General features: G+C 49.7%; 1 protein-coding gene across 1 annotated transcript in view; it reads left to right on the plus strand.

The window, feature by feature from the left end:
* akap9 (A kinase (PRKA) anchor protein 9) overlaps nt 1–23,901 on the plus strand; it is a 395,737-nt gene that overhangs the window by 94,144 nt on the left and 277,692 nt on the right.

Raw genomic sequence — 23,901 nt, forward strand, 5'->3', positions numbered from 1 at the left:
GAAAAGTTGGGACTCTAACTGAGGGTTTGTGAGGGTGGGGGGGATGTTTGAGGTTTGATGTGTGATGGTTGTTGTAAATAGGGGGTCAATCACGCGCAGGAAATGTTATATGGGCTGGGGGAGAGAGACAAGGCCGCGACAGGAGCTGCGCCAGAGGGGGCGGAGTGGGCTGTGGAAAGCACGGGGTTTCTCCCGCGCGTGGGAAGAAAGGCGGGAAGGAGAAGGAAGGAAGGAACGCATATTGATTGGGAGACTCCCACACGGGGGGGTTAATGGGACGGCGGGGGAAGCCGGGGTCAGCCGGTGTCAGCTGACTTACGGGAGTGACATGGGGGGAGCAAAAAAGCTGGACAGGGGTCTAGCGGGGGGGGGGGGGGGGGGGGGCGTTGCTGCTGCGCTGGCCGAAAAGGAATGGGACACAGAGGAGGTGGTCGAGACGGGGGCCCCCCGTCTGGGGGACTGGAGGGTGAGAGAGGCGTGGACACGGGACTAGCCCAGAAAAGGAGATGGCTAGTCGGCAGGGGGGGGTGGCGGGCCTCCAATCCGGCTGATAACGTGGAACGTGAGGGGGCTGAATGGGCCGGTAAAGAGGGCTCGAGTGTTCGCGCACTTAAAGGGACTGAAGGCAGACGTGGTCATGCTTCAAGAGACTCACCTGAAGGTGGCGGACCAGGTCAGGTTAAGAAAGGGATGGGTAGGACAGGTATTCCACTCGGGACTGGACGTGAAGAATAGAGGGGTGGCAATATTAGTGGGAAAGCGGGTGTCATTTGAGGCCAAGATTATTGAGGTGGACAATGGAGGACGATATGTAATGGTGAGCGGTAGGCTGCAAGGAACGTGGGTGGTGTTGGTAAACTTATACGCCCCGAACTGGGATGATGCAGGATTCATGAAGCGCATGTTTGGGCGCATTCCGGACCTGGAGAAAGGAGGCCTGATAATGGGAGGGGACTTCAATACAGTGTTGGATTCAGCACTGGGCCACTCCAAATCAAGGACTGGAAAGAGGCCAGCGGCGGCCAAGGTACTTAAGGGGTTTATGGATCAGATGGGGGGACTGGACCCATGGCTGTACAGATCCCAGCCCCCAGCGGGGGAAGAGGGTATGAGACGATTCCTAGACTAACTGAGATTCCCGAGGGTGGAGGAGCAAGAGGTGGCTGGTTTGGGGGCACCAATTAGGTTGGAGGAGCTGAGCAAGGGTTTGGGGAGCATGCAGGCGGGGAAGGCCCCGGGACCGGACGGGTTCCCGGTGGAGTTCTACAGGAAGTACGTAGACCTGTTGGCCCCGCTACTAGTGAGGACCTTTAATGAGGCAAGAGAGATGGGGACCCTACCTCCGACAATGTCGGAAGCGACAATTTGCAAGGCCGCAGGCCAGGGAATTTTCTTTCTTTTCCCATGTACACAAAGCCTACTCCCGGATAGATTTTTTTGTTCTGGGCAGGGCGCTTATCCCGAGGGTGGAGGGGACTGAGTATTCGGCCATAGCCGTTTTGGACTATGCCCCGCACTGGGTGGAACTGGAGCTGGGAGAGGAGAGGGACCAACGCCCGTTGTGGCGGCTGGATGTGGGACTGCTGGCGGACGAGGTGGTGTGTAGAAGGTGAGGGGGTGTATCGAAAGCTACTTGGAGGCCAACGACAACGGGGAGGTGTGGTAGGGGTGGTATGGGAGGCGTTGAAGGCGGTGGTCAGGGGAGAGGTCATCTCCATTGAGTCTCATAGAGAGAAGACAGAGGGCATGGAAAGGGAGAGGTTAGTGGGGGAGATTTTGAGAGTGGACAGGAGATACGCAGAGGCCCCGGAGGAAAGATTACTTGGGAAAAGACGTCGGCTCCAGGCGGAGTTTGACCTGTTGACCACAGGGAAGGCGGAGACACAGTGGAGGAAAGCGCAGGGGGCGACCTATGAGTATGGGGAAAAGGCTAGTCGGATGCTGGCACACCAGCTCCGTAAAAGGATGGCAGCGAGGGAAATAGGGGGAGTCAAAAATGGAAGGGGAGCCACGGTTCGGAGGGCGACGAAAATAAACGAGGTATTTAAGGCATTCTATGAAGAGCTGTACAGATCCCAGCCCCCAGCGGGGGAAGAGGGTATGAGACGATTCCTAGACTAACTGAGATTCCCGAGGGTGGAGGAGCAAGAGGTGGCTGGTTTGGGGGCACCAATTAGGTTGGAGGAGCTGAGCAAGGGTTTGGGGAGCATGCAGGCGGGGAAGGCCCCGGGACCGGACGGGTTCCCGGTGGAGTTCTACAGGAAGTACGTAGACCTGTTGGCCCCGCTACTAGTGAGGACCTTTAATGAGGCAAGAGAGATGGGGACCCTACCTCCGACAATGTCGGAAGCGACAATTTCTTTGATCCTAAAGCGGGACAAGGACCCACTGCAATGTGGATCGTACAGGCCGATCTTGCTCCTTAATGTGGATGCAAAGTTGCTGGCAAAAGTGCTGGCCACGAGGATCGAGGACTGTGTACCGGGGGTAATTCACGAGGACTAGACACTTAAAACGTGTTCATGATGCCATCGGTGGAGGGAGAGGCGGAGATAGTGGCAGCTATGGACGCGGAGAAGGCCTTTGACCGAGTAGAGTGGGAGTACCTCTGGGAGGTGCTGCGTAGGTTTGGGTTCGGGGGAGGCTTTATCAGTTGGGTTAAGCTCCTTTACAGAGCCCCGGTGGCGAGTGTAGTGACGAACCGGCGGAGGTTGGAGTACTTTCGACTGTACCGAGGGACGAGGCAGGGTGCCCCCCTGTTGTTCACATTGGCGATCGAACCATTGGCCATGTCATTGAGGGAGTCTAATAAATGGAGGGGGGTGGTCCGAGGGGGAGAAGAGCATCGGGTGTCGCTATATGCGGATGACCTGTTGTTGTACGTGGCGGATCCAATGGAGGGGATGGTGGAGGTCATGCAAACTTTGAGGGAGTTTGGGGAGTTTTCGGGCTATAAGCTTATTGTAGGGAAGAGTGAGCTCTTTGTATTACAGGCATTACAAGAAAGAGAGATTGGGGACCTACCGCTGAGGAGGGCGGAGGGGAACTTTCGGTATCTTGGGATCCAGATAGCCAGGAGTTGGGGGGCCCTACATAAACTGAATTTGACGAGGTTGGTGGAGCAAATGGAGGAGGATTTTAAAAGATGGGACATGTTACCGCTCTCGCTGGCGGGTAGAGTGCAGTCGGTCAAAATGGTGGTCCTTCCGAGGTTTTTGTTTCTGTTTCAGTGCCTTCCCATCGTGATCACTAAGGCCTTTTTAAGAGAGTAGGTAGGAGTATTATGGGGTTTGTGTGGGCGAATAAGACCCCGAGGGTAAGGAGAGGGTTCCTTGAACGCAGTAGGGACCGAGGAGGGTTGGCGCTGCCAAACCTGGGAGCTACTACTGGGCAGCAAATGCGTCGATGATCCGCAAGTGGGTTATGGAAGGAGAGGGGGTGGCATGGAAGAGGATGGAGATGGCGTCCTGTAAAGGAACGAGCCTGGGGGCTTTGGTGACGGCACCGCTGCCGCTCTCGCCGACAAGGTATACCACGAGCCCGGTGGTGGCGGCAACGCTAAGGATCTGGGGCCAGTGGAGACGGCACAGGGGTGCAATGGGAGCATCGGCGTGGTCCCCGTCAGGGGTAACCATCAGTTTGTCCCGGGAAAGATGGACGGGGGGTTCCAGAGCTGGCATCGGGCGCGGATCAGAAGAACGGGGGACCTGTTCATTGACGGATCGTTTGCGAGCCTACGGGCACTGGAGGAGAAGTTTGAGTTACCCCCGGGAAATGCCTTTAGATATATGCAGGTGAGGCAACAGGTGAGGGAATTCCCGTTGCTCCCGGCACAAGAAATTCAAGACAGTGATATCTCGGGTGTATGGGTCGGGGAGGGCAAGGTGTCGGAAATACACCAGGAGATGAAAGAAAAAGGGGAATCGCTGGTAGAAGAGTTGAAGGGTAAATGGGAGGAGGAGCTGGGGGAGGAGATCGTGGAAGGCCTGTGGGCTGATGCCCGAGGTAGGGTTAATTCCTCCTCCTCATGTGCCAGGCTTAGCCTGATACAATTTAAGGTGGTTCACAGAGCTTACTTGACGGGGGCGAGGTTGAGCAGGTTCTTTGGGGTAGAGGACAGATGTGGAAGGTGCTCAGGGAGCCCGGCGAACCATGTCCATGTGTTTTGATCGTGCCCGGCACTGGGGGGGTTCTGGAGAGGAGTGGCGGGAGCAATATCTCAGGTGGTGAAAGTCCGGGTCAAGCCAAGCTGGGGGCTAGCAATATTTGGAGTAGTGGACGAGCCGGGACTGCAGGAGGCGAAAGAGGCCGGCATTCTGGCCTTTGCGTCCCTAGTAGCCTGGCGAAGGATCTTGCTAATGTGGAAGGAGGCGAAGCCCCCCAGCGTGGAGGCCTGGATAAACGATATGGCTGGGTTCATAAAGTTGGAGAGGATTAAGTTCGCCTTGAGAGGGTCTGCACAGGGGTTCTACAGGCGGTGGCAACCGTTCCTAGACTATCTCGCGGAGCGTTAGAGGAAGATCGGTCAGCAGCAGCAGCAACCTGGGGGAGTGGTGGTGGCGGGGCGGGGGACTTCCTGGAAGGGTGGATGAGCAAGTGATAACATGAAGGGATGGGGAAACTGGCACGTATGGGAGAGAGCCAGTGTACAAAGACATGTAAATATATAATTTTGCCACATATATATCTTGCTCTGCGCGATTTCTCGTTATTTTGTTACGGGGGGAGGGGGGGGGGGTATTGTTTGTAAGGGAGAAAAATAGTGTTAAAAAACTTTAATAAATATATATTTTTTTTAAAAAGAAGGGAGGGAGCAGAAGATGGGAAATTATAGGTCAGTTAGCCTGACATCGGTCATTGGTAAGATTTTAGAGTCCATTATTAAAGATGAGATCGCGGAGTACTTGGAAGTGCAGGATAAAATAGGACTGCTTCGTCAAGAGGAGGTCACGTCTGACAAATCTGTTAGAGTTCCTTGAGGAAGTAACAAGGAAGTTAGTCAAAGGAGAACCAGTGGACATGATTTATTAAGATTTCCAGAAGGCCTTTGATAAGGTGCCGCATCTGAGATTGCTAAATAAGTTAAGGGGCCATGGTGTTAAGGGTAAGATCCTGGCATAGATAGAGGATTGGCTGATTTGCAGAAGGCAGAGAGGGGATAAAGGGGTCTTTTTCAGGATGGCAGCCGTTGACTCGTGGTGCGCCTCAGGGGTCTGTGCTGGGACCACAACTTTTCACAATATACATTAATGCTCTGGAAGAAGGAACTGCGGCATTGCTGCTAAGTTTGCAGATGATACAAAAATCTGTAGAGGGACAGGTAGTATTGAGGAAGCAGGCAGGCTGCAGAAGGACTTGGACAGGCTAGGTGAGTGGGCAAAGAAGTGGCAGGTGGAATACAATGCGGAAAAGTGTGAGGTTATGCACTTGGAAGGAGGAACGGAGGCATAGACTATTTTGTAAATGGGGAGATGGCTTAGGAAATCAGAAGCACAAAGGGACTTGGGAGTCCTTGTTCACGATTCTCTTAAGGTTAATATGCAAGCTCAGTCGGCAGTTCGAAAGGCAAATGCAATGTTAGCAGTCATGTCGAGAGGGCTCAAATACAAGACCAGGGATGTACTTCGGAGGCTATATAAGACTCTGGTCAGACACCATTTGAAGTATTGTGAGCAGTTTTGGGCCCCATATCTAAGGAAGGATGTGCTGACCTTGGAATGGGTCCAGAGGAGGTTCACAAGAATGATCCCTGGAATGAAGAGCTTGCCGTAGGAGGAACAGTTGAGGACTCTGGGTCTGTACTCATTGAAGTTTAGAATGATATGGGGAGATCTTATTGAAACTTACAGGATACTGCATGGCCTGGATAGAGTGGAAGTGGAGAGGATGTTTCCACTTGTAGGAAAAACTAGGAAGCAGAGGATGCAATCTCAGACTAAAAGGACGATCCTTTAAAACAGATGAGAGGGAATTTCTTCAGCCAGAGGGTGGTGAATCTGTGGAACACTTTGCCGCAAAAGGCTGCGGAGGCCAAATCACTGAGTGTCTTTAAGACCGAGATGCATACGTTCTTGATCAATAAGGGGGTCAGAGGTTATGGGGATAAGGCAGGAGAATGGGGATGAGAAACATATCAGCGATGATCGAATGGCGGATTGAATGGGCCGAGTGGCCTAATTCTGCCCCAACTTTATGGTCTTATTAAAGTGCCATATGACCATAAATTCCCTGCAGTGCAGAAGAAGGCCATTTGGTCCATCGAGTCTGCACCAACCCACTGAAAGAGCACTCTACTTTGCCCACTTCCCTGACCTATCCCTCTAACCCCGCTCATTGATCATGACCACGCCACCTAACCTGCACATCTTTGGACTGTGGGAGAAAACCCATACACATGCAAGCTTCACACAGACAGTCATCCATAGCCGGAATTGAACCGGCCTGGCGCTCTGAGGCACCAGTGCTAATCACTCTGCTAATGTGCCGTCCTGCAGTGTAAGCAGATGTAACTGGTTAGATGGAGTTTTATGACATGATAATTTCTAATCAATATTTACTATGTGACCGCAAAAAATTGAGTCCATCAAAACCTAACTATTCTAAGTAAGATGTTTTACAACACCAGGTTAAAATCCAACAGGTTTGTTTCGATGTCACTAGCTTTCGGAGCGCTGCTCCTTCCTCAGATGAGGAAGGAACAGCGCTCCGAAAGCTAGTGACATCGAAACAAACCTGTTGGACTTTAACCTGGTGTTGTAAAACATCTTACTGTGCTCAGTCCAGTCCAACGCCGGCATCGCCACATCATAACTATTCTAATGTATCTTTTGCTGGTCTTCACCCTTTCATCCTTTGGACAACCAATTTTTACATCACAAGTAGTTTACTATGTCATGACTTGCATTAAATCTTGTTGACCTCTCATACGTGTGTTCATTGACTTACAAATGCAAGAATGACACATTTCAAATAATCACAATTTATACTACTGGAGAAAAGGGGGCTGCTTGGTTGGCATGTTGGCTTAAATTGGCCGATGCATTGCCATGGAGAAAGCAGAGAGGAACATTGGGCTCCCAAGTTCTGGGGCAGTTAAAAAAATGGACAAAACTTAAATGTATTATTTTTTGTTCCAAAGAACAGGTACCTCTGTGTGTTGCTTCTAACAAGCATAAATGAGCCATGCTATGAGCTTGATGGATTATCTTAAATTGGCTGTTGGTGTAACTATTAGTCACACTCAGGATTGTTAAACCAACGACGCCTAATTGCAGATTCGCATCCGACAGTAAACATTTTGCCTTGGGTTTTGCAAGTGTGAGCTGGTTGACTGTCATCCAGTATTCTGCCTATTTGCTTGTTCTGTTGCGGAGGGCTTGAACTTACTTGGCAAGGGGCTGAGAAGGTTCAGTAACGAGAGATGCACAGCCAAAATTAGAAGACACATCCAAGTGAGAATTTCACAAGGGTGTTTGGCAAGATTGGTTGGTACTTTAATGCCAAGAGTCTGATGATGGGGGTATGATGTCATTGCTGTCACGGAGACTTGGTTAGGAGAGAGGCATGATTTGCTGCTCAATATTCCAGGATATAAGGTACTCAGGCGAGACGGAGAAGAAGGTAAAAGGGGAGAGGGTGTCACAATTTTGATCAGGGAATCAATTACAGTAGTAAGGAGGGAGGGCATCATAGAATAATTCATAGAATCATAGAATTTACAGTGCAGAAGGAGGCTATTCGGCCCATCAAGTCTGCACCAGGTCCTGGAAAGAGCACCCTACCCAAGCCCACACCTCCACCCCATCCCCATAACCCAGCAACCCCACCCAACACGAAGGGCAATTTTGGACACTAAGAGCAATTTAGCATGGCCTATCCACCTAACCTGCACATCTTTGGACTGTGGGAGGAAACCCACACATACACGGGGAGAACATGCAGACTCCGCACAGACAGTGACCCAAGCTGGGATTCGAACCTGGGACCCTGAAGCTGTGAAACAATTGTGCTAACCACTATGCTACCGTGCTGCTCTTGTCCTGCATCCTAGAAGGCTCTTCAAAAAAAGCCATATGGATGGAACTTAAAAACCAAAAAGGAGCAATCACATTGCTGGGACTGTTTCATAGGCCCTCTTACAGTCCGAGAGAAATAGAAGAGCAGATATGTCGGTAAGTTTCAGAGAAATGTAAAAGTAGTAGGGTAATGATAGTGGGGGATTTCAAATTCCCCAACATTAACTGGATTAGTCATAGTGTAAAAGGCTTAGAGGGAGCGGAATTCTTAAAATGCATCCAGGCCAACTTTTTAAGCCAGTACGTAGAAGGTCCTACAAGAGAGGGGGCAGTCCTGGACAACTTTAGGTAATGAGGCGGTCAGGTGGTTGAAGTATCAGTGCTGGGTGGCGCAGTGGTTAGCACTCTGCCTCAAGGCGCCGAGGATCCGGGTTCAATCCTGGCCCCAGGTCACTGTCCTTGTGGTGTTTGCAAATTCTCTTTGTGTCTGCGTGGGTATCACCTCCACAACCCAAAGATGTGAAGGATAGGTGGATTGGCCATGCTAAATTGCCCCTTAATTGGAAAAAGAAAGAATTGGGTACTCTAAATTTATAACAAAAAAATAAGTATCTGTGGGGGAGCATTTTACAAACAATGATCATAAGATTGTCATGGAAAATCGAAGTTCTAAACTGGGGGAAGGAAAATTTTAATAAGATCAGATATGATTTGGCCATACGGCACTGGGAGCAGACACTTTCAGGTAAATCTGTGACAGAACAGTGGGCTGCATTAAAGTGGAAATAAGGAGAGTACTGGGCCAACATGTTCCACTCAAGAAAATGGGAGGGACCAACAAATCCAGTGAACCCTGGATATCGAGGAATATACAGTATTGGATAAGGAGAAAAAGGGAGGCTTATGGCAGATATCGAGCGCTCAAAACAGCCGAAGCCCTCGAGGCATATAGAACTTGTAAGAGGGAACTTAGAAAGAAAATTAGGAGCACAAAAAGAGGATATGAAAGGATACTGGCAGGTAAAATAAAGGAAAATCCTAAGTTGTTTTACAAGTGCATTAAGAGTAAAAGACTAACTAGGGAAAGAGTGGGACCCAATAAGGACCACAGAGGTCATTTGCGTGTGGAGCCGGAGGACGAGGTAGGGTTCTAAATGAATACTGTGTGTCGGTGTTCACTAGTGAAATGGCCGTTGTGGGTAAAGCAATCTGGGAGAAGGACTGTGATATAATTAAAGGAATTAACATAGACCGACCGAGAGGGGGTTTTGAGTGATCTGTCATGATTAAAAATAGACCAATCTCCAGGATAAGATGACATGTATTCCAGGCTGTTGAGTGAGGCAAGGGAGGAAATAGCAGGGGTGCTGGCAATAATTTTCAATTCCTCTCTGGTCACGAGAGGTGCTGGAGGATAGACTATGTGGTACCATTATTCAAGAAGGGAGGCAGGGATAAAGCAGGAAACTGAGAGACAGAATTAATCTGTATTTGGAGAGGCAGGGGTTAATCAAGAACAGTCATAAGAGGAGACCATATCTGACCAATTTGATTGAATTTTCCGAAGAGGTGACTAGGTGTATAGATGAAGACAATGCATTTGACATGGTCTATTTGGACTTCAGCAAGACTTTTAATACGGTCCCACATGGGAGACTGAAAGCGAAGGTAAGAGCCCATGGAATCCAAGGAAATTTGGCAAATTTAATCCAGAATTGGCTGAGTGATCAGAAGTGGAGGGTAATGGTTGAGGGATGTTTTTCTGACTGGCAGCCTGTGTCCAGTGGGGTTTCGCAGGGGCCGTACTGTTTGCTGTTTATATAAATGATTTTGACATTAATGTAGAAGGGTTTGAGGATGATATGAAAATTGGTGGGGTGGTAAATTGTGAGGAAGTTAGCTTTATAGTACAGGAGGACATAAACAAGCTGGTCAGATGGGTTGATCAGTGGCAAATTGAATTCAATCCAAATAAGTGTGAGGTGATGCATTGGGCAGGACAAACAAGGCAAGGGAATACATGATAAACAGCAGGACCCTGGGAAGCACAGAGGATCAGGGGGACCTTGGTGTTCATGTACGCTGGTTACTTGAGGTAGCAGGTCAGGTAGATACAGTGATTAAAAAGGCATATGGTATACTTGCCTTTATTAATCAAGGCGTAGAATTTAAGAGCAGGGAGGTTATACTGGAACTATATAAAATGTTAGTTATGCTCCAGCCAGAGTATTGTGTTCAATGGTGGCACAGTGGTTAGCACCGCTGCCTCACAGCTCCAGGGACCCTGGTTCAATTCCGGCCTCGGCTGACTGTCTATGTGGAGTTTGCACTTTCTCCACATTTCTGCGTGGGTTTCCTCTGGGTGCTCCGTTTTCCTCCCACAGTCCAAAGATGTGCAGGTTAGGTGGATTGGCCATGCTAAATTGCCCCTTAGCATCCAAAAAAGGTTAGGTGGGTTTACTGGGTTATGGGGATAGGGTAGAGGCATGGCTTAAGCAATTTAAAGTAAAAGCAAAATATTATCCTGGAGATCTGAATTGAAATAAATGCTGGAAAACCCAGGTCTGGCAACATCTGTGGAGAGTGAGTGTCATATTGACTGGAAACTTTAACTTTCTTTTAAGATATTTTATTCCAAACACAAGCAATAACATCAATTCTACATTCACCCAAAGCAAGATATACAGTTTGCACGTTTTCCCCCTTCTAATCCCCTCTCTGGCGATAAACCGCTCCTCAAATATTGTCATGAATGGCCTCCCATCATACCTCAAAGCCCTCGTCTGACGCCCTTAAGGCAGATCTGATCTTCTCAACCTGAGAAGCTCATACAGATTCCACAGCCAAGCCACAACCTCCCCAGGTGGCGTACCTGCCCTCCAGTTCAAAATAATACATCGCCAGGCAATCGGCCCCCTTTCCCTCCAGTAGCTTTGGCACCTCTGACACCCCAATGATCACCACCATATTGTCCGGCTTCACCTCAACCTCTACTACCGCCGATAGGGTCCTGAACACCGCCTCCCAATAGCTCTCACATCCCGAGAACATGTGAGCATGATTCGCCGGCACTTGGCCGCACTTCTTGCATCCATGTGTTACACCCCGGAAAAGGCTCACTCATCCAAGCCCAAATAATGTGGATCTTGTGCACTGTTGCTAACTTTTGGTTGGTTCATTTGGCTTTGTTTTATAACCTTTCTCGAGTCGCCAGGTATCTTTATGATACTTCCACGAGGTTCAAGTTCAAGTAATGATCAATAACTCAATACGCCGATTAGTAAGATTCAAATCAAAGCACATTTATTATACACAGTAATCGCTACTCATGCACAAATTCTACTTCTAAGCTACTTCTACAACTAACAGGCCTATACTTAGCTTCGGACTGGCCCACCAGGTCAGGGGAACAAATGGCCTTTCGTTCGGGTTCTGAGTCTGCGGGATTCGAAGTTGGTACGGATTGGTAGCTAGGAGCGCCTATCTCGTAGCGAGCGTTGACTTAAGACTTACTGGATATCGGCGGTAGCTGCACCGGTCACTGTCAAGGGTTGGTTTGCGTTGCTGAGTGACCCGGTCAAGAAGAACGATTTGAACTTGGGGGCTTAACTTTATAGTCCCCAGGGGCTTCCCGCCTTTCGGGGCGGACCCTGTACTTGGTTCCAAGTGATTGGACTTTGTTCCAATCGCTTGGTTCGATTTCTCCAATACTGGAGCGGTTCCCTGATCGATGGGCGGTCTTGAGGTGTCCGTTCACCTCTTTTGTGTTGGCTCCTGCTGGCGTGGGGGAGTCTGACTTGGCTTTGTTTATCCCGATTGTTCCCGGGGATCGCTCATTAGTATGTAGATGACTGCTACATTATTAAGAAGATGGCTGCTTGTATCGATGCTGTCTGGGCTTTTGCAGAGTTTAATACACAGTAACTTGCACCTGCTAGTTTCTGCCTGTGTTGGCTGAATTTCCTTTCAGCCTTTGCTGTCCTCCATTTTAAGTTGGGAGTTGGCCAACCCAGGCGGCTACACCCCCTCCTTGTGATCCTAACGCGAAGCGTGAAGGATCACATAACTGCGTTGTTTTTCATTCCCTGACCAGGCGAGCACTCTCCTATGGCCTCTGCACTGACCATAACTATGCAAAAAGATTTTAACTGACAATTCTGAGGGGCGCTATGTCAAACAGGGACATGCATTACAAAAGAAGAAAATCGGAACCTCCAACTATCCTTAATAAACTACACTCACTCAAACATTTCATCATACTAACTTCCTAAACCATACAAACAAAATCATAGCAGTATTATACACATTTTCTGGCTTGGCAGTCAAGCTCAGGATTGTACAATTGCTCACGAACATTTCTTTATTTACAACAAATCGCAAACGAATGCTCTTTATTATAGATCACGGGGGTCGGGGGTCTGATCATATCCGAAAATAGGGGATCTTATCCTATATACCGGGGTGCGAGCGCGGTAGGCTCTCCTTCTCCATTTTCTCAGACGAATAGTCTGCACGATGCAGCAGAGTATCGCCAATACCAATAGGGATTCTATCAAGTAGGACAGGGAGTACCAGGTTATAAACCTGTCACACCAAGATGATGTGATGTCGCTTGTGACTGGGCTCTGGGTACTGTGGGGAAGTGAACCATTAACGACTGGGGGGGGAGGTTGAGGTCGGGGTTCGCGTTCGCGCGCAACCAAATGTCCATTAGGGTTATGAGCCTCGCGGAGTATGTCCTCATGGTTCTTCTTTCACTCTTTTCTCTTCTCTTCGCTTCTCTGGTTCTGGAGTTCTGTGTGATCAAGCATAGTGTCTGTTACTATCTTGGTTTAATATCTCGTATGATAGCCTGTCTGACCTTTAGTGCCAATTACTCCCTTTATAATTGGTCACTATGTGTGACTCCCTCTTTTTTTTTCAAAAACCGAATTTCAGGACAAGACACACTTACAAAGAATGAACCAGTGCGAGCCGTCTCGCAGACTGTGATTTACCATCCAAATGTTTGAGGATGTAAATAGCAGAGGGTTGGCAACCTAAGAGTCACCTGAAAACAAAAGAGAACTTTTTGAACAAAACTTGCCGAAATGAGGTGCGTATGGGCCGCGACAGGTACGATTTGGATGGAGTCCCCGGGTAGGACGGCGACCAGTGCCGTGTGTGCCCTACCCGAGCGTAGCTGACCAGAGGGGGGGTTCCCAGGCAGGGCGGGTCCCAAAGCCGTTTCTCCACTGCCCGAGCAACCGACATGAAAGGGCAAGAAATGTAGTCATCGTGGGGGGCTGCCGTATTGGTTCTTCCCTCGAACCAGAAGAGCAGTTACGAACGAGGGTCTGTGTTTCAGTCGACAGACGGGTTCCTCTGAATTGGCGTCTGGGACATTAACAAGTCTCTGTGGACAAACCTGTTCCGCTGAACTAGCGTCTGGCCAAACTAGTTTCTCTGACTGCCATTGGGCGTCAGAAGGGTGGTGTCGTGGGGCCGTGGAAAAAATGTTTTTCCGGTCTGACGTACAGCATTTAACAGTACAAGTACAAACAACATCAAACATGCTGCAGGTTCCATCCGAAAGGACACCGTTTTCTCCCAAGCGGTTCCTTTTAAAACATCATCTGGACATCTCAGTTATCGGTTGCGAACAGGGTCGCAATGGGGTTCTCGTTTTGGGAGTCAGACTCCAAGTCGTCATCTTCTCCCGGATGCCAAACTCTGGAGTGTATCAGGGCTGATAGGGCTGCATGGTGTGATCTGGGATCGCTCTCGTCATTCCGGACGAGTCTGTACGAATTATCTCGGTGCCAAAAGGTGGTGTCTAATTCTGTGGGGACGGAATCGGGGTCGTCATTGTAGGTCGGTGGTGGGGTGTGTTTAGGAAAGTGATCGTGAAGGGATCACTCAAATCGTGGTCAGATTCGCTGGGTGTGGGTCCTGTTGCATGGGGATAGTAGGGAGATGTGCTAGTAGGGAGGTGTGCTGTGGCTATTGTCCAAGTCACAGTCGCTGTCACTGCTGCTGCAGTCTGTGGACGTTCCGGGGCGGAGTGTATATTTCGGGGGTGGAGTCGGGGTTGAGTCCGTGGCTGGGCTGGACGTGTTGGGGGAGGGTAGGGTTACGTTGGCTGTGGGTGGGGCGTGGTCTGCTGCATCGATCATGACGTGATGTGTGTGGTTAGACTGTGTTCCATATGCCTTAAGCTGGTTGATATGGAACCACGCAGTCTTTCCATTGGGGTACTTTATTTTGTAGACGGAAGGGCTTACTTTGTCCGCAATGGAGTACGGACCCGAGTACTTTGGTGACAGGAATGTGCTGGGGTTGTATACGGAGAGCATGACTTGCTGTCCTACACTGAACTCAGTCGCATGCGCTGTCTTATCGAAACAGGCCTTGCTTTGTTTCTTTCTTGTGCCCAATTTCACTGCGGCTGCTAGCTGAGCCGTTTTAACATTCGCCACTAATTGTTTGACTGCGTTCTCGTGTGTGAGGGCTGTCACTTCGGGGCTGGTCAAATCTAATCCTAATAAAAAGTCTGTGCCTTTCATGGGACGTCCGGTCATGAGTGTGTGTGGGTTGTAACCTGTGGATGTGGAAACCGTATTTTGCAGAAACATCAGCGCAAAAAGGAGGACCGAATCCCAAGTGGTGTTGTTTTGCTGGACCATTATTCTGAGGGTTGATTTTAGGGTCCGATTCATGCGCTCCACGATACCACTCGACTGGGGGTGGTATGCAATGTGGAATTTTTGGGTAATGCTAAATATCGTGAGGACGTTCTTCATGACATGTTCCGTAAAATGGGAACCTTGGTTGGAGTCAATGCTGCGGGGAGTCCCCATCTCGTAAACATGTGCTGGGTTAAAATCTTGGCTGTGGTCTTTGCCGTGTTTGTTCTGGATGGGAATGCTTCCACCCATTTTGTAAACGTGTCTATCACCACGAGTACATATTTATAACCATTCCTGCAAGGGGGCAATGGTCCTATATAATCAATCTGGAGGTTAGTCCAGGGGCCATTAACGGGTCGGGTGTGACTGAGCTGAGCTTCTTTGGCATATCTCTCCAGGTTGTTCTGGGCACAGATAAGGCAATTCTCAATGTAGTGAGTTACATCATCTTTTAAACTCGGCCACCAACAAAGCTGCCTGAGGTGTGCTGTAGTGGGATCGATTCCCTGATGTCCATGACCATCAGGAATAAACAAATCAGTTGATTCCTGTCCTGTTCAGGAACCACACAAAGGGTGTCTTTTAACACCAGACCGTCATGTGTGGTCAGAGCATTTCTAAACCTATCATAGGGGGCTGGATAGTTTCCTTTCAAAATCTCCCTGAGATTGCTGTCCTGCTTCTGGGCCTGCACTAAATCCTCGATATTAGTCTGCGAAACCTGAACTGCATTCACTGGTGCGCTTTCGGGGGGTGTCCAAAAATATCCGTGCCTGGGACCTGCTTTAGCCAGTGCATCGGCCTTTACATTTCCAGGGGGTGAGGAACGATGGTGACTTCGAACTTTGACTATCCCAAAAGTCCTGTTCTGTGCTCTCTCTAAAATGTGACGGAGCAATGGGATTGAAGGGAGGGGTTTTCCGTTTGCGGAAACAAATCCTCTTGCTTTCCACGGGGTAGGAATTCCGTAAGGCTGTTGCAGACATAGAGGCTGTCCGAATATATATCTGCTGGGCTGGGGAAGGAATCTGGGTGTTTCACTATGTATGCAATGGCCGCAAGTTCTGCTGCCTGCGCGCCTAAGTGTCCTGGAAGTTTTATTGCTATTTCTTCTAGGGCGCGTCCCTGTGTGTCCTCGACATAAATACCGCATCCTGTTATGCGCTTCCTTTCTAATATGGTGGAAGATCCATCCACATATATCCTAATGGGTTCGCACGTGTCTGTGTGCTTGGGGCTCTGGGGTGAACTACCTATCTTTCTGGGGGGTGTTTTCGCACCTGTGTTGTGGTGTGGAGATATAATTTCACATTCATGGGGGGTTCTGGGGTACTGTAGGTTGTCAGCTAAAAAAGTGTGGGTTTTGGTCCTTTTAACAGTGATGGCCCGTTCGTACAAAAGAAGGGTCTATCTGGCTGCTCTTATCTGACTAACTGTACCGTCCTTGAGTCATCCATCCCGTAAAAGTTGGGTGGGGGTGTGTTCTGTGAGGATTGTGATGGGGTTCAGTCCGGTTATGTACGAAAAATACTGTGCTGCTCAGAATACTGCGAGCAGGTGCCTTTCACAGGCTGAAAATCCCTGCTCCACAGCATCTAAAACTCTGGAGGCTTAACTGTTCGTGCCGTTCCTGAAGGAGCACGGCCGAAAGGGTGCGGTCTGTGCTTGCTACCTCTTATCGCATTGGGGGAAAGCGGGTCTGGAACTTGTAGTGCGGGGGCTGCTATGAGTGCTTGTTTCAAAGAATCCACAGCATCCGTATGCTGCGGAAGCCATTCCCAGGGAGCTCCTTTCTTTAGGAAGTCTGAGAGGGGTGCTGCCTTGCTGGCAAAACCGTCTATGTGGTTTCGGCAGTAGCCAACCAGTCCTAAAAACGACCGGAGGGCTGGAACGTTCTGGGGAAGGGCAATTTAGCAATCGAGTCAATCCTTTTATGCTCGATCTCGCGTTTACCATGTGTGATAATTGTTCCCAAATATATCACCTTATTTTCCACGGGGTAGGACTGGGGGTTTACTTTGCATCCAATTGCTTGTAGGAGTTCCAAGAGTTTGGACAGAAGCTCGATGTGCTCTTCCTTGGTGTCTGTCTGCAGTAGTAGGTCGTCTACGTACTGGACCAGACATTCGGGGCGAGAATATTTGGCTAAACCATTTGCCAGCGGTCGGTGGAAAATGGAGGGGGAGTTGTGGAATCCTTGTGGAAGGCATGTCCACGTGTACTGTTGATTTTTAAAGGTGAAGGCAAATTTGTACTGGCACACCTTTGCCAATGGAATGGACCAGAATCCATTACTGATATCCAAAACCGTAAAGTATCGGGAATTGAGTCCCTGCTTGAGCATGGTCTCGGGACTTGTTGCTGCTGTGGGGGCTGCTGCGGTGGTGACTGTTGAGTTCCAGGTAATCGATGGTCAGTCGCCATGATCCGTCGGGCCTTCTCACTGGCCAAATCGGGGCATTATTAGTGGAGGCTACTGATCTAAGTACGCCCTGCTCTAATAAGCTGTCAATGACCATTGAGATTTCTCCTTCTGCCTCTTGGGGAAATCCATACTGTTTTTGGGGTCTAGGATCAGGTCCTGTGATTTGTACTGAACCAGTCATCCGGCCACAGTCGTGTTTGTAGGTCGCGAATGCTGTCCTGTTCTTCTGTAAAACTGCCCTAACCTGCTTATCCGTGCTAATTGTCGTCGGGTTGAACCAAAATTCGCCTACTGCGCTAATTTTGTTGGCGTATTCTCCTATGGTGAGCGTTGCGGGGGCTCTTGCAGATTTTGCCATTTTCCAGACACATTGGTTGACTGGATCGAAGGATAGATTGTGGGAATTCATAAAGTCTATGCCCAAAATGTGTTCTGCTGTGTGGGGCAGGTCGACTAAGACTATGGGGTGCTTGGTGGTGATGTTGCCGATTTGAATGGGTACAGGGGCTGTGATGAGTCCCTGCTGTGAGTGGCCTGTAAAGCCGCTGAGGGTGATAGTGGCTGTAGTGGGCCACGTGTCCTTTTGGAACATGGTGGAGGAATTTATTGTGGTACGGGACCCTCCTGTGTCCCAGAGAAACTCGATGGGCTGTCCGCGTATTTTCGCTGCAACTACCGGTCGTCCGGACCTATCCCAAAGGTGTCGCAGACCCAACTGGGGGAGCCCGAACACCGTCAGTCCGTTCCGTTCAGGTCCGTCTGACCTGAACGGGTGCTCACACTATGTATGGGCTCTGTCTTATGCTTCCTTAGAGTGCCCGTCTGCTGGGCTCTCTGTGGCTTTCGTGGGGCATTGTCCACAGTTGTAACACTCCTGTGACTTTGATGGGGAGGCTGTTCTTGCTTTCATTTACCCATGCGTGGTTCTGGTGTGTTTTAACTGCTTGTATGTCTGCGTCGGCCTGCTTTTCTTCGGGATTTTTAACTGCGGGTTTGTTTATTACAGACTGCTCCCAGGCGCGGGACAATCTTTTTACGACCCATTTCTCATTATGAGCCTCCTCTGAGGGATCATAATTCGCGCAAGCTTTTTGTCCTGTTTCTGTGGCATGGGAGATAAGGGTGCGGGTCCATTTGGCCATGTTGTCTGGGGACAAATGGGCGCGGTCTCAGTCTCCAAAAACTGCTGCAAAGTGGACCCACAGGCGTCCAGCAAACGCTGTGGGGTGCTCGGTTTTCTTTTGCCTGCATTTATTGAGGCCATCTACGGGGTCACCCCGGTTATACCCGTTCGCGTCTAGGACCGCGGTATGCATTTCTGCAAGGGTGCCTCCTATATTCTGTGGGTCGGGAGGGGCTGCTACGACCGAAGGGTCTAAACTCAAAACTGTGAGCTTTACCTGCTCTCACTCATCCAGGCCATACATGGTCACCTGCTGCTTTACTCTGGCAAAGAAGTGGTGGGGGTCAGAGATGGGGAGGAACGATGTGATTTTCTCGCACGTGTCCCGTAATTGGGGCATTGTTAAGGGGGTGGTGTACAGAAATTCCGTATCGCCCGATGTGGCTGTGCGGAGGGTGGTGACTGGGTTCATTGGAGCCTAAACTATCTGCTCGGTGGGGGGTTGGGGCGCTTTCCTCTTTTGGGGCTTTCCCTGCGCACATGTTACCTGAACATATCTCTGCGCTGTCTCATTTAACTCTTCCCAATCAGGGCCGTCTTCCTCATGTAATTTTGCTCCGAAGGTTTCCTGGAATCCTTTTTGAACTGAAAGCAGGGATTGCAGTTCTGCAATCAGCTTCCGGCACTTTGCGTGGTCTAGTGAGCTTTGTCTTTGCTCCATGGTGGCAGCATGGAGTGCTCTTAACGCTGCCTTCAGGTCACTACACTGTCTCTGCAATGCCTCTACCTACGGGACATTGTACTACTCTACTGCTGCTGGTCGCTGCGACCGCAAATTCTTCTGGGTTCATGAGGCGTTGCATTGCCTGCATTGCCATCTTTCTTATCTGAATGCTTCTTTTAAAATTTGGAACAGGGGGGCTAAGGCGGTGCTGTAGTTACGGGTACGGCTTTCGCTAATTTCCGAAATACAAACTCCCGACAGTTTTGTGGCAACAAAAAAATCTATCAGTATTACCTTATAGCCCTGTTAGTTACGCATGCATTTAACACTTCCAAATTATAAAGATTGAGCAGAACTGCTTGAACACTTGTGGCTTTCTGTTCCCAATTGGATCTCTAATTCAAATTTTTCGGTTCTCCCGGAGTGGTTAAGCCACTTCTAGATCGGGTCCCGTCAGGATGTCGCCAGTAATATGTTGCTAACTTTTAGTTGGTTCAATTGGCTCTGTTTTATAACCTTTGCTCTCGAGTCGCCAGGTATCTTTATGATACCGCCACGAGGTTCAAGTTCAAGTAATGATCAATAACTCAATACACCGATTTGTAAGATTCAAATCAAAGCACGTTTATTATACACAGTAATCGCTACTCATGCACAAATTCTACTTCTAAGCTACTTCTACAACTAACAGGCCTATACTTTGTTTCGGACTGGCCCACCAGGTCAGGGGAACAAATGGCCTTTTGTTCGGGTTCTGAGTCTGCAGGATTCGAAGTTGGTACGGATTGGTAGCTAGGAGCGCCTATCTCGTAGCGAGCATTGACTTAAGACTTACTGGATATCGGCAGCAGCTGCACCGGTCACTGTCAAGGGTTGGTTCGCGTTGCTGAGTGACCCGGTCAAGAAGAATGATTTGTATTTGGGGGCTTTACTTTATAGTCCCCAGGGGCTTCCCGCCTTTCGTGGCGGACCCTGTACCTGGTTCCAAGTGATTAGACTTTGTTTCAATCGATTGGTTCGATTTCTCCAATACTGGAGCGGTTCCCTGATCGATGGGCGGTCTTGAGGTGTCCGTTCACCTCTTTTGTGTTGGCTCCTGCTGGCACCGGGGAGTCTGACTTGGCTTTGTTTATCTCAAATGTTTCGATTGTTCCCAGGGATCGTTCATTATTATGCAGATGGCTGCTTGTATCGATGCTGTCTGGGCTTTTGCAGAGTTTAATACACAGTAACTTGCACCTGCTCGTTTCTGCCTGTGTTGGCTGAATTTCCCTTCAGCCTTTGCTGTCCTCCATTTTACGTTGGGAGTTGGCCAACCCAGGTGGCTACAGCACCACTTTAAATTGTATTCGGCACATTCTCTCACAGGAGGAGGTTTGAGTTTACCCGCCTCATCACCTCACACCTGAGTCCCCATTCTAACTCCCTCCCCATCTCCTCCTCCCACTTCCGTTTGTTCCTTTTCCCTAATGCTTGCTGTGCTCTCCCAACCAACCACCCATATATATATCCTCAATCTTGCCTTTCCCACCTCATCTGACAGCAGCTTTATCTCCAGTTGCTCCCCCACGGAAACTCAAACCTCACCCGCAGTTCCTCCAGCCCCACAAGCCTCCCCTCTGAGAACATATCCCTGACCCGGTCCAACCCTTCCTCCCTCCACAGTGCATCTCTGTCTCTCTCTTGTGTCTGTCATCCTCAGCACCTTCTCCGCCCACAAAAATTCCAAAATTAGCGCCTCCACTCTCTGGAAACGTCTGTAGGGAGAAAAATCGGGAGGGACTGAAATACAAACCGAAACCGTGGCAACACGTTCATCATCACCATCTACACACTCCCCGCCAATGTTAAGTGCAGCTTAGCCCACCTTTTAAGATCCCCCATGACCGCCTCCACTAAGCCCGTCAGTTTCACCAATGTATTGTGGCTCACTCATGCATTACCTGGATTCCAGATACCGAAACCGCCCTTGTTCCACCGTAAATGGCGAGCCCCCAGGTTCGCCCCCACCCCGCAGATATAACTGGGAACACCTCAGTTTTCCCCACGTTTAATTTGTAGCAAATCTCGGTGCAAACCTACCTAACATCTCAAACAGATGCCTCCACCCGACCTGGTCAAATGCCTTCTCCGTGTCCATAGACACTGTAACCTCCGGCTCTTGTCCCCCAGACAGCATCATAACTACATTCAACAATCTCCTAATATTACTAGAGAGCTGCCTCCCCTTCACAAAACCCGTTTGGTCGTCCGAGACCTCCCCCGGCACACACCTCTCAAGCCTACATGCAAATACCCTTGCTAGGACGTTCACGTCGATATTTACAGTGAATTGGGCCTATAGGACCCACAGTCCAATGGGTTCTTCCCCTTTTTTCGGGATTAAGGAAACCTGCGCCAAGGTAGCTGTGGCAGCTCCCCCTTTTCCACTACCTCACTAAACATGCCCAACAAGTGGGGGGCCAACTCCATTGCGACCTGTTTATAAAACACTGCTGAAAAGCCATCTGATCCCGGCGCCTTCCCCACCTGCATCCTACCAATGCACTCTATCACCTTCTTTAACCCCAACGGCTCCTGCAGCACCTGCCTCTTCCCCTCCAACTCTGGGAATTCCAGAAACCGCCCTATATCCGCCTCCCTGCCCACCGGCTCGGCCCTGTGAACCCCTCATAGCCTTAAACACCTTGTTTATCCTCTCCGGGTCCGACACTACATCTCTTCCACCCTGTCCCCTAGCTGAAGAATTTCCCTTGATACTGCCTTACGCTGCAGCTGATGGGCCAAAATACAATTCGCCTTCTCCCCATACTCATACTGCACTCCCCCTTGCCCTCCTCAGCTGACCCACCGTCCTTCCCGTCGGCAAGCAACCAAAGAGCCCTGCAACTTTTTTCTTTCTGCCAACAGCTCCTTCGAGGTGCAACCGGATATCTCATGTCCACCTCAACTAAGTCGTCCAAAAACCACTTGTACTCCTCCCTCCTCATGCTATCCCTGTGGGCCTTGAACAAAATCATTCCCCCCCTCCCCCCGACTACCACTTCAAAGGCTTCCCAAAACGTAGCTACCGACACCTCCCCATTCTGGTTAAGCTCAACATAGTTCCTAATCGCCATTCTCACCTTCCCACAGAACACCTTATCGGCCAAAAGTCCCGAATCCAACCACTACCCCGGCCTCTGCGCCTGTCCCAAACAAAGTCTCACATCTAACCAGTACAAAGCGTGGTCCGAAATCATTATTCCTGCATACTCTGCCCCTACTACCCACATTAGCACTGCCCGGCTCATTACAAAAAAATTGACCATGGAATAAACCCTAGACACATGTGAGAAGAAGGAGTACTCCCTCTCTCTCTCTCTCTCGAGTGCCTAAACCACCATGGATTCACCCCCCCCCCCCCCCATCCTCTCCATAAACCCTCCCAACTCTTGCACTGTTCTTGACCTTCCCAACGACGTAGGGCACACCTCCATGACCTCTGTAAACCCTGTTTTCTTGCTCAACGAGATGGCAACCCTGCCATGACTTTGAATCAAACCCCAAGTGAGGCACTTGCCCAACCTCATCTGATCTTTCACCTGCTGATGCGTTTCCTGCAAGAAAATCACCTCCACACTCAAACTCTTCAGTTGTGTGAACATCCAGGACTTTTTAACTGACCCTTTTACCTGCAGATATTCCATGTAATAATACTCACCAGAGGCTTCTGCTTCCCCTCTCCCCTAGTGTCCACCATCATCACCCCTAGGCTCTGCCCCTATCTAATTCTGAATCTGACCCACCAAAGATGCCCCACCCCCACCCACTCTATGACCAGACTTGTACTCCATACCGGCTACATCACCTCCCCCCATTCACCAGCATCTCTTGCTAGTATGGCGACTCCCACCCGAAGGCCCGTTCCAATTACCCCTCACAACTCGCGTTGAATTTTCGTACACACATGCCGAAGTGCAACAAACACGAAACTACAGTAAAAAGTACCAACATGTCCAGAAATAATCCCAAAAATAGGAAAATTTCAAAAAGCACAATCACCTCCCAAAATGTGGTGGGGGGGGGGGGGGGGGGGGGGGGGGTGAGCAACCGGCTCCCCTTACAACTTTTCCCCATTGACAAACAGTAACAAAACCCAAACTTTTGCGGAGATAACTCCTCCACCCAATGTCACCCTTCAGCTCTTCCCCAGCTTATGCTCCTTGATAAAGTAATTCACCACCTCCGGCGTCCCAAAATAATATTCCTGGTCCTTGTAAGTTACCCACAGTCTGGCCGATTACAGCACCCCAAACCGTATTTTGTGCCTATACAGTACAGCCTTGGCCTTGTTGGACCCCGCCCATCTCCTGGCCAGCTCTGCTCCAATGTCCTGGTAGATCCTAATTTGATTTCCTTCCCATCCACAATCCCGCTGTGCCCTGGCCCACCTCAAGATCTTTTCCTTGTCTTGGAACTTGTGCACTCGCACAATCATTGCCCGTACGGCTCCCCAGCTTTCTGCTTCTGCCTCTGGGATCTAAGGGCCCGATCCATACCAGGGCCTTGTCCAACATCATCTTCTCCACCAACCTGGCCAGCATCGTCGCAATGAAAATGAATGAAATGAAATTAAATGAAAAAATGAAAATCGCTTATTGTCACAAGTAGGCTTCAAATGAAGTTACTGTGAAAAGCCCCTAGTTGCCACATTCCGGCGCCTGTTCGGGGAGTCTGGTACGGGAATTGAACCGTGCTGCTGGCCTGCCTTGATCTGCTTTAAAAGCCATTGATTTAGCCCTGTGCTAAACCAGCCCAATGTAGCCCGTTGCACCCGTTCCCTCCACTCTCACCAGCAGGCCAACAATCCACAGATTTTGCCGTCTGGACCTATTTTCCTGGTCCTCCATCTTCACCCATAGCAACTTGTACAGATTCCCCAGGATCGCCATCTCTGCTACCGG

Source organism: Scyliorhinus torazame, chromosome 6, assembly GCF_047496885.1.
Source record: "Scyliorhinus torazame isolate Kashiwa2021f chromosome 6, sScyTor2.1, whole genome shotgun sequence".
NCBI classification, from domain to species: domain Eukaryota; kingdom Metazoa; phylum Chordata; class Chondrichthyes; order Carcharhiniformes; family Scyliorhinidae; genus Scyliorhinus; species Scyliorhinus torazame.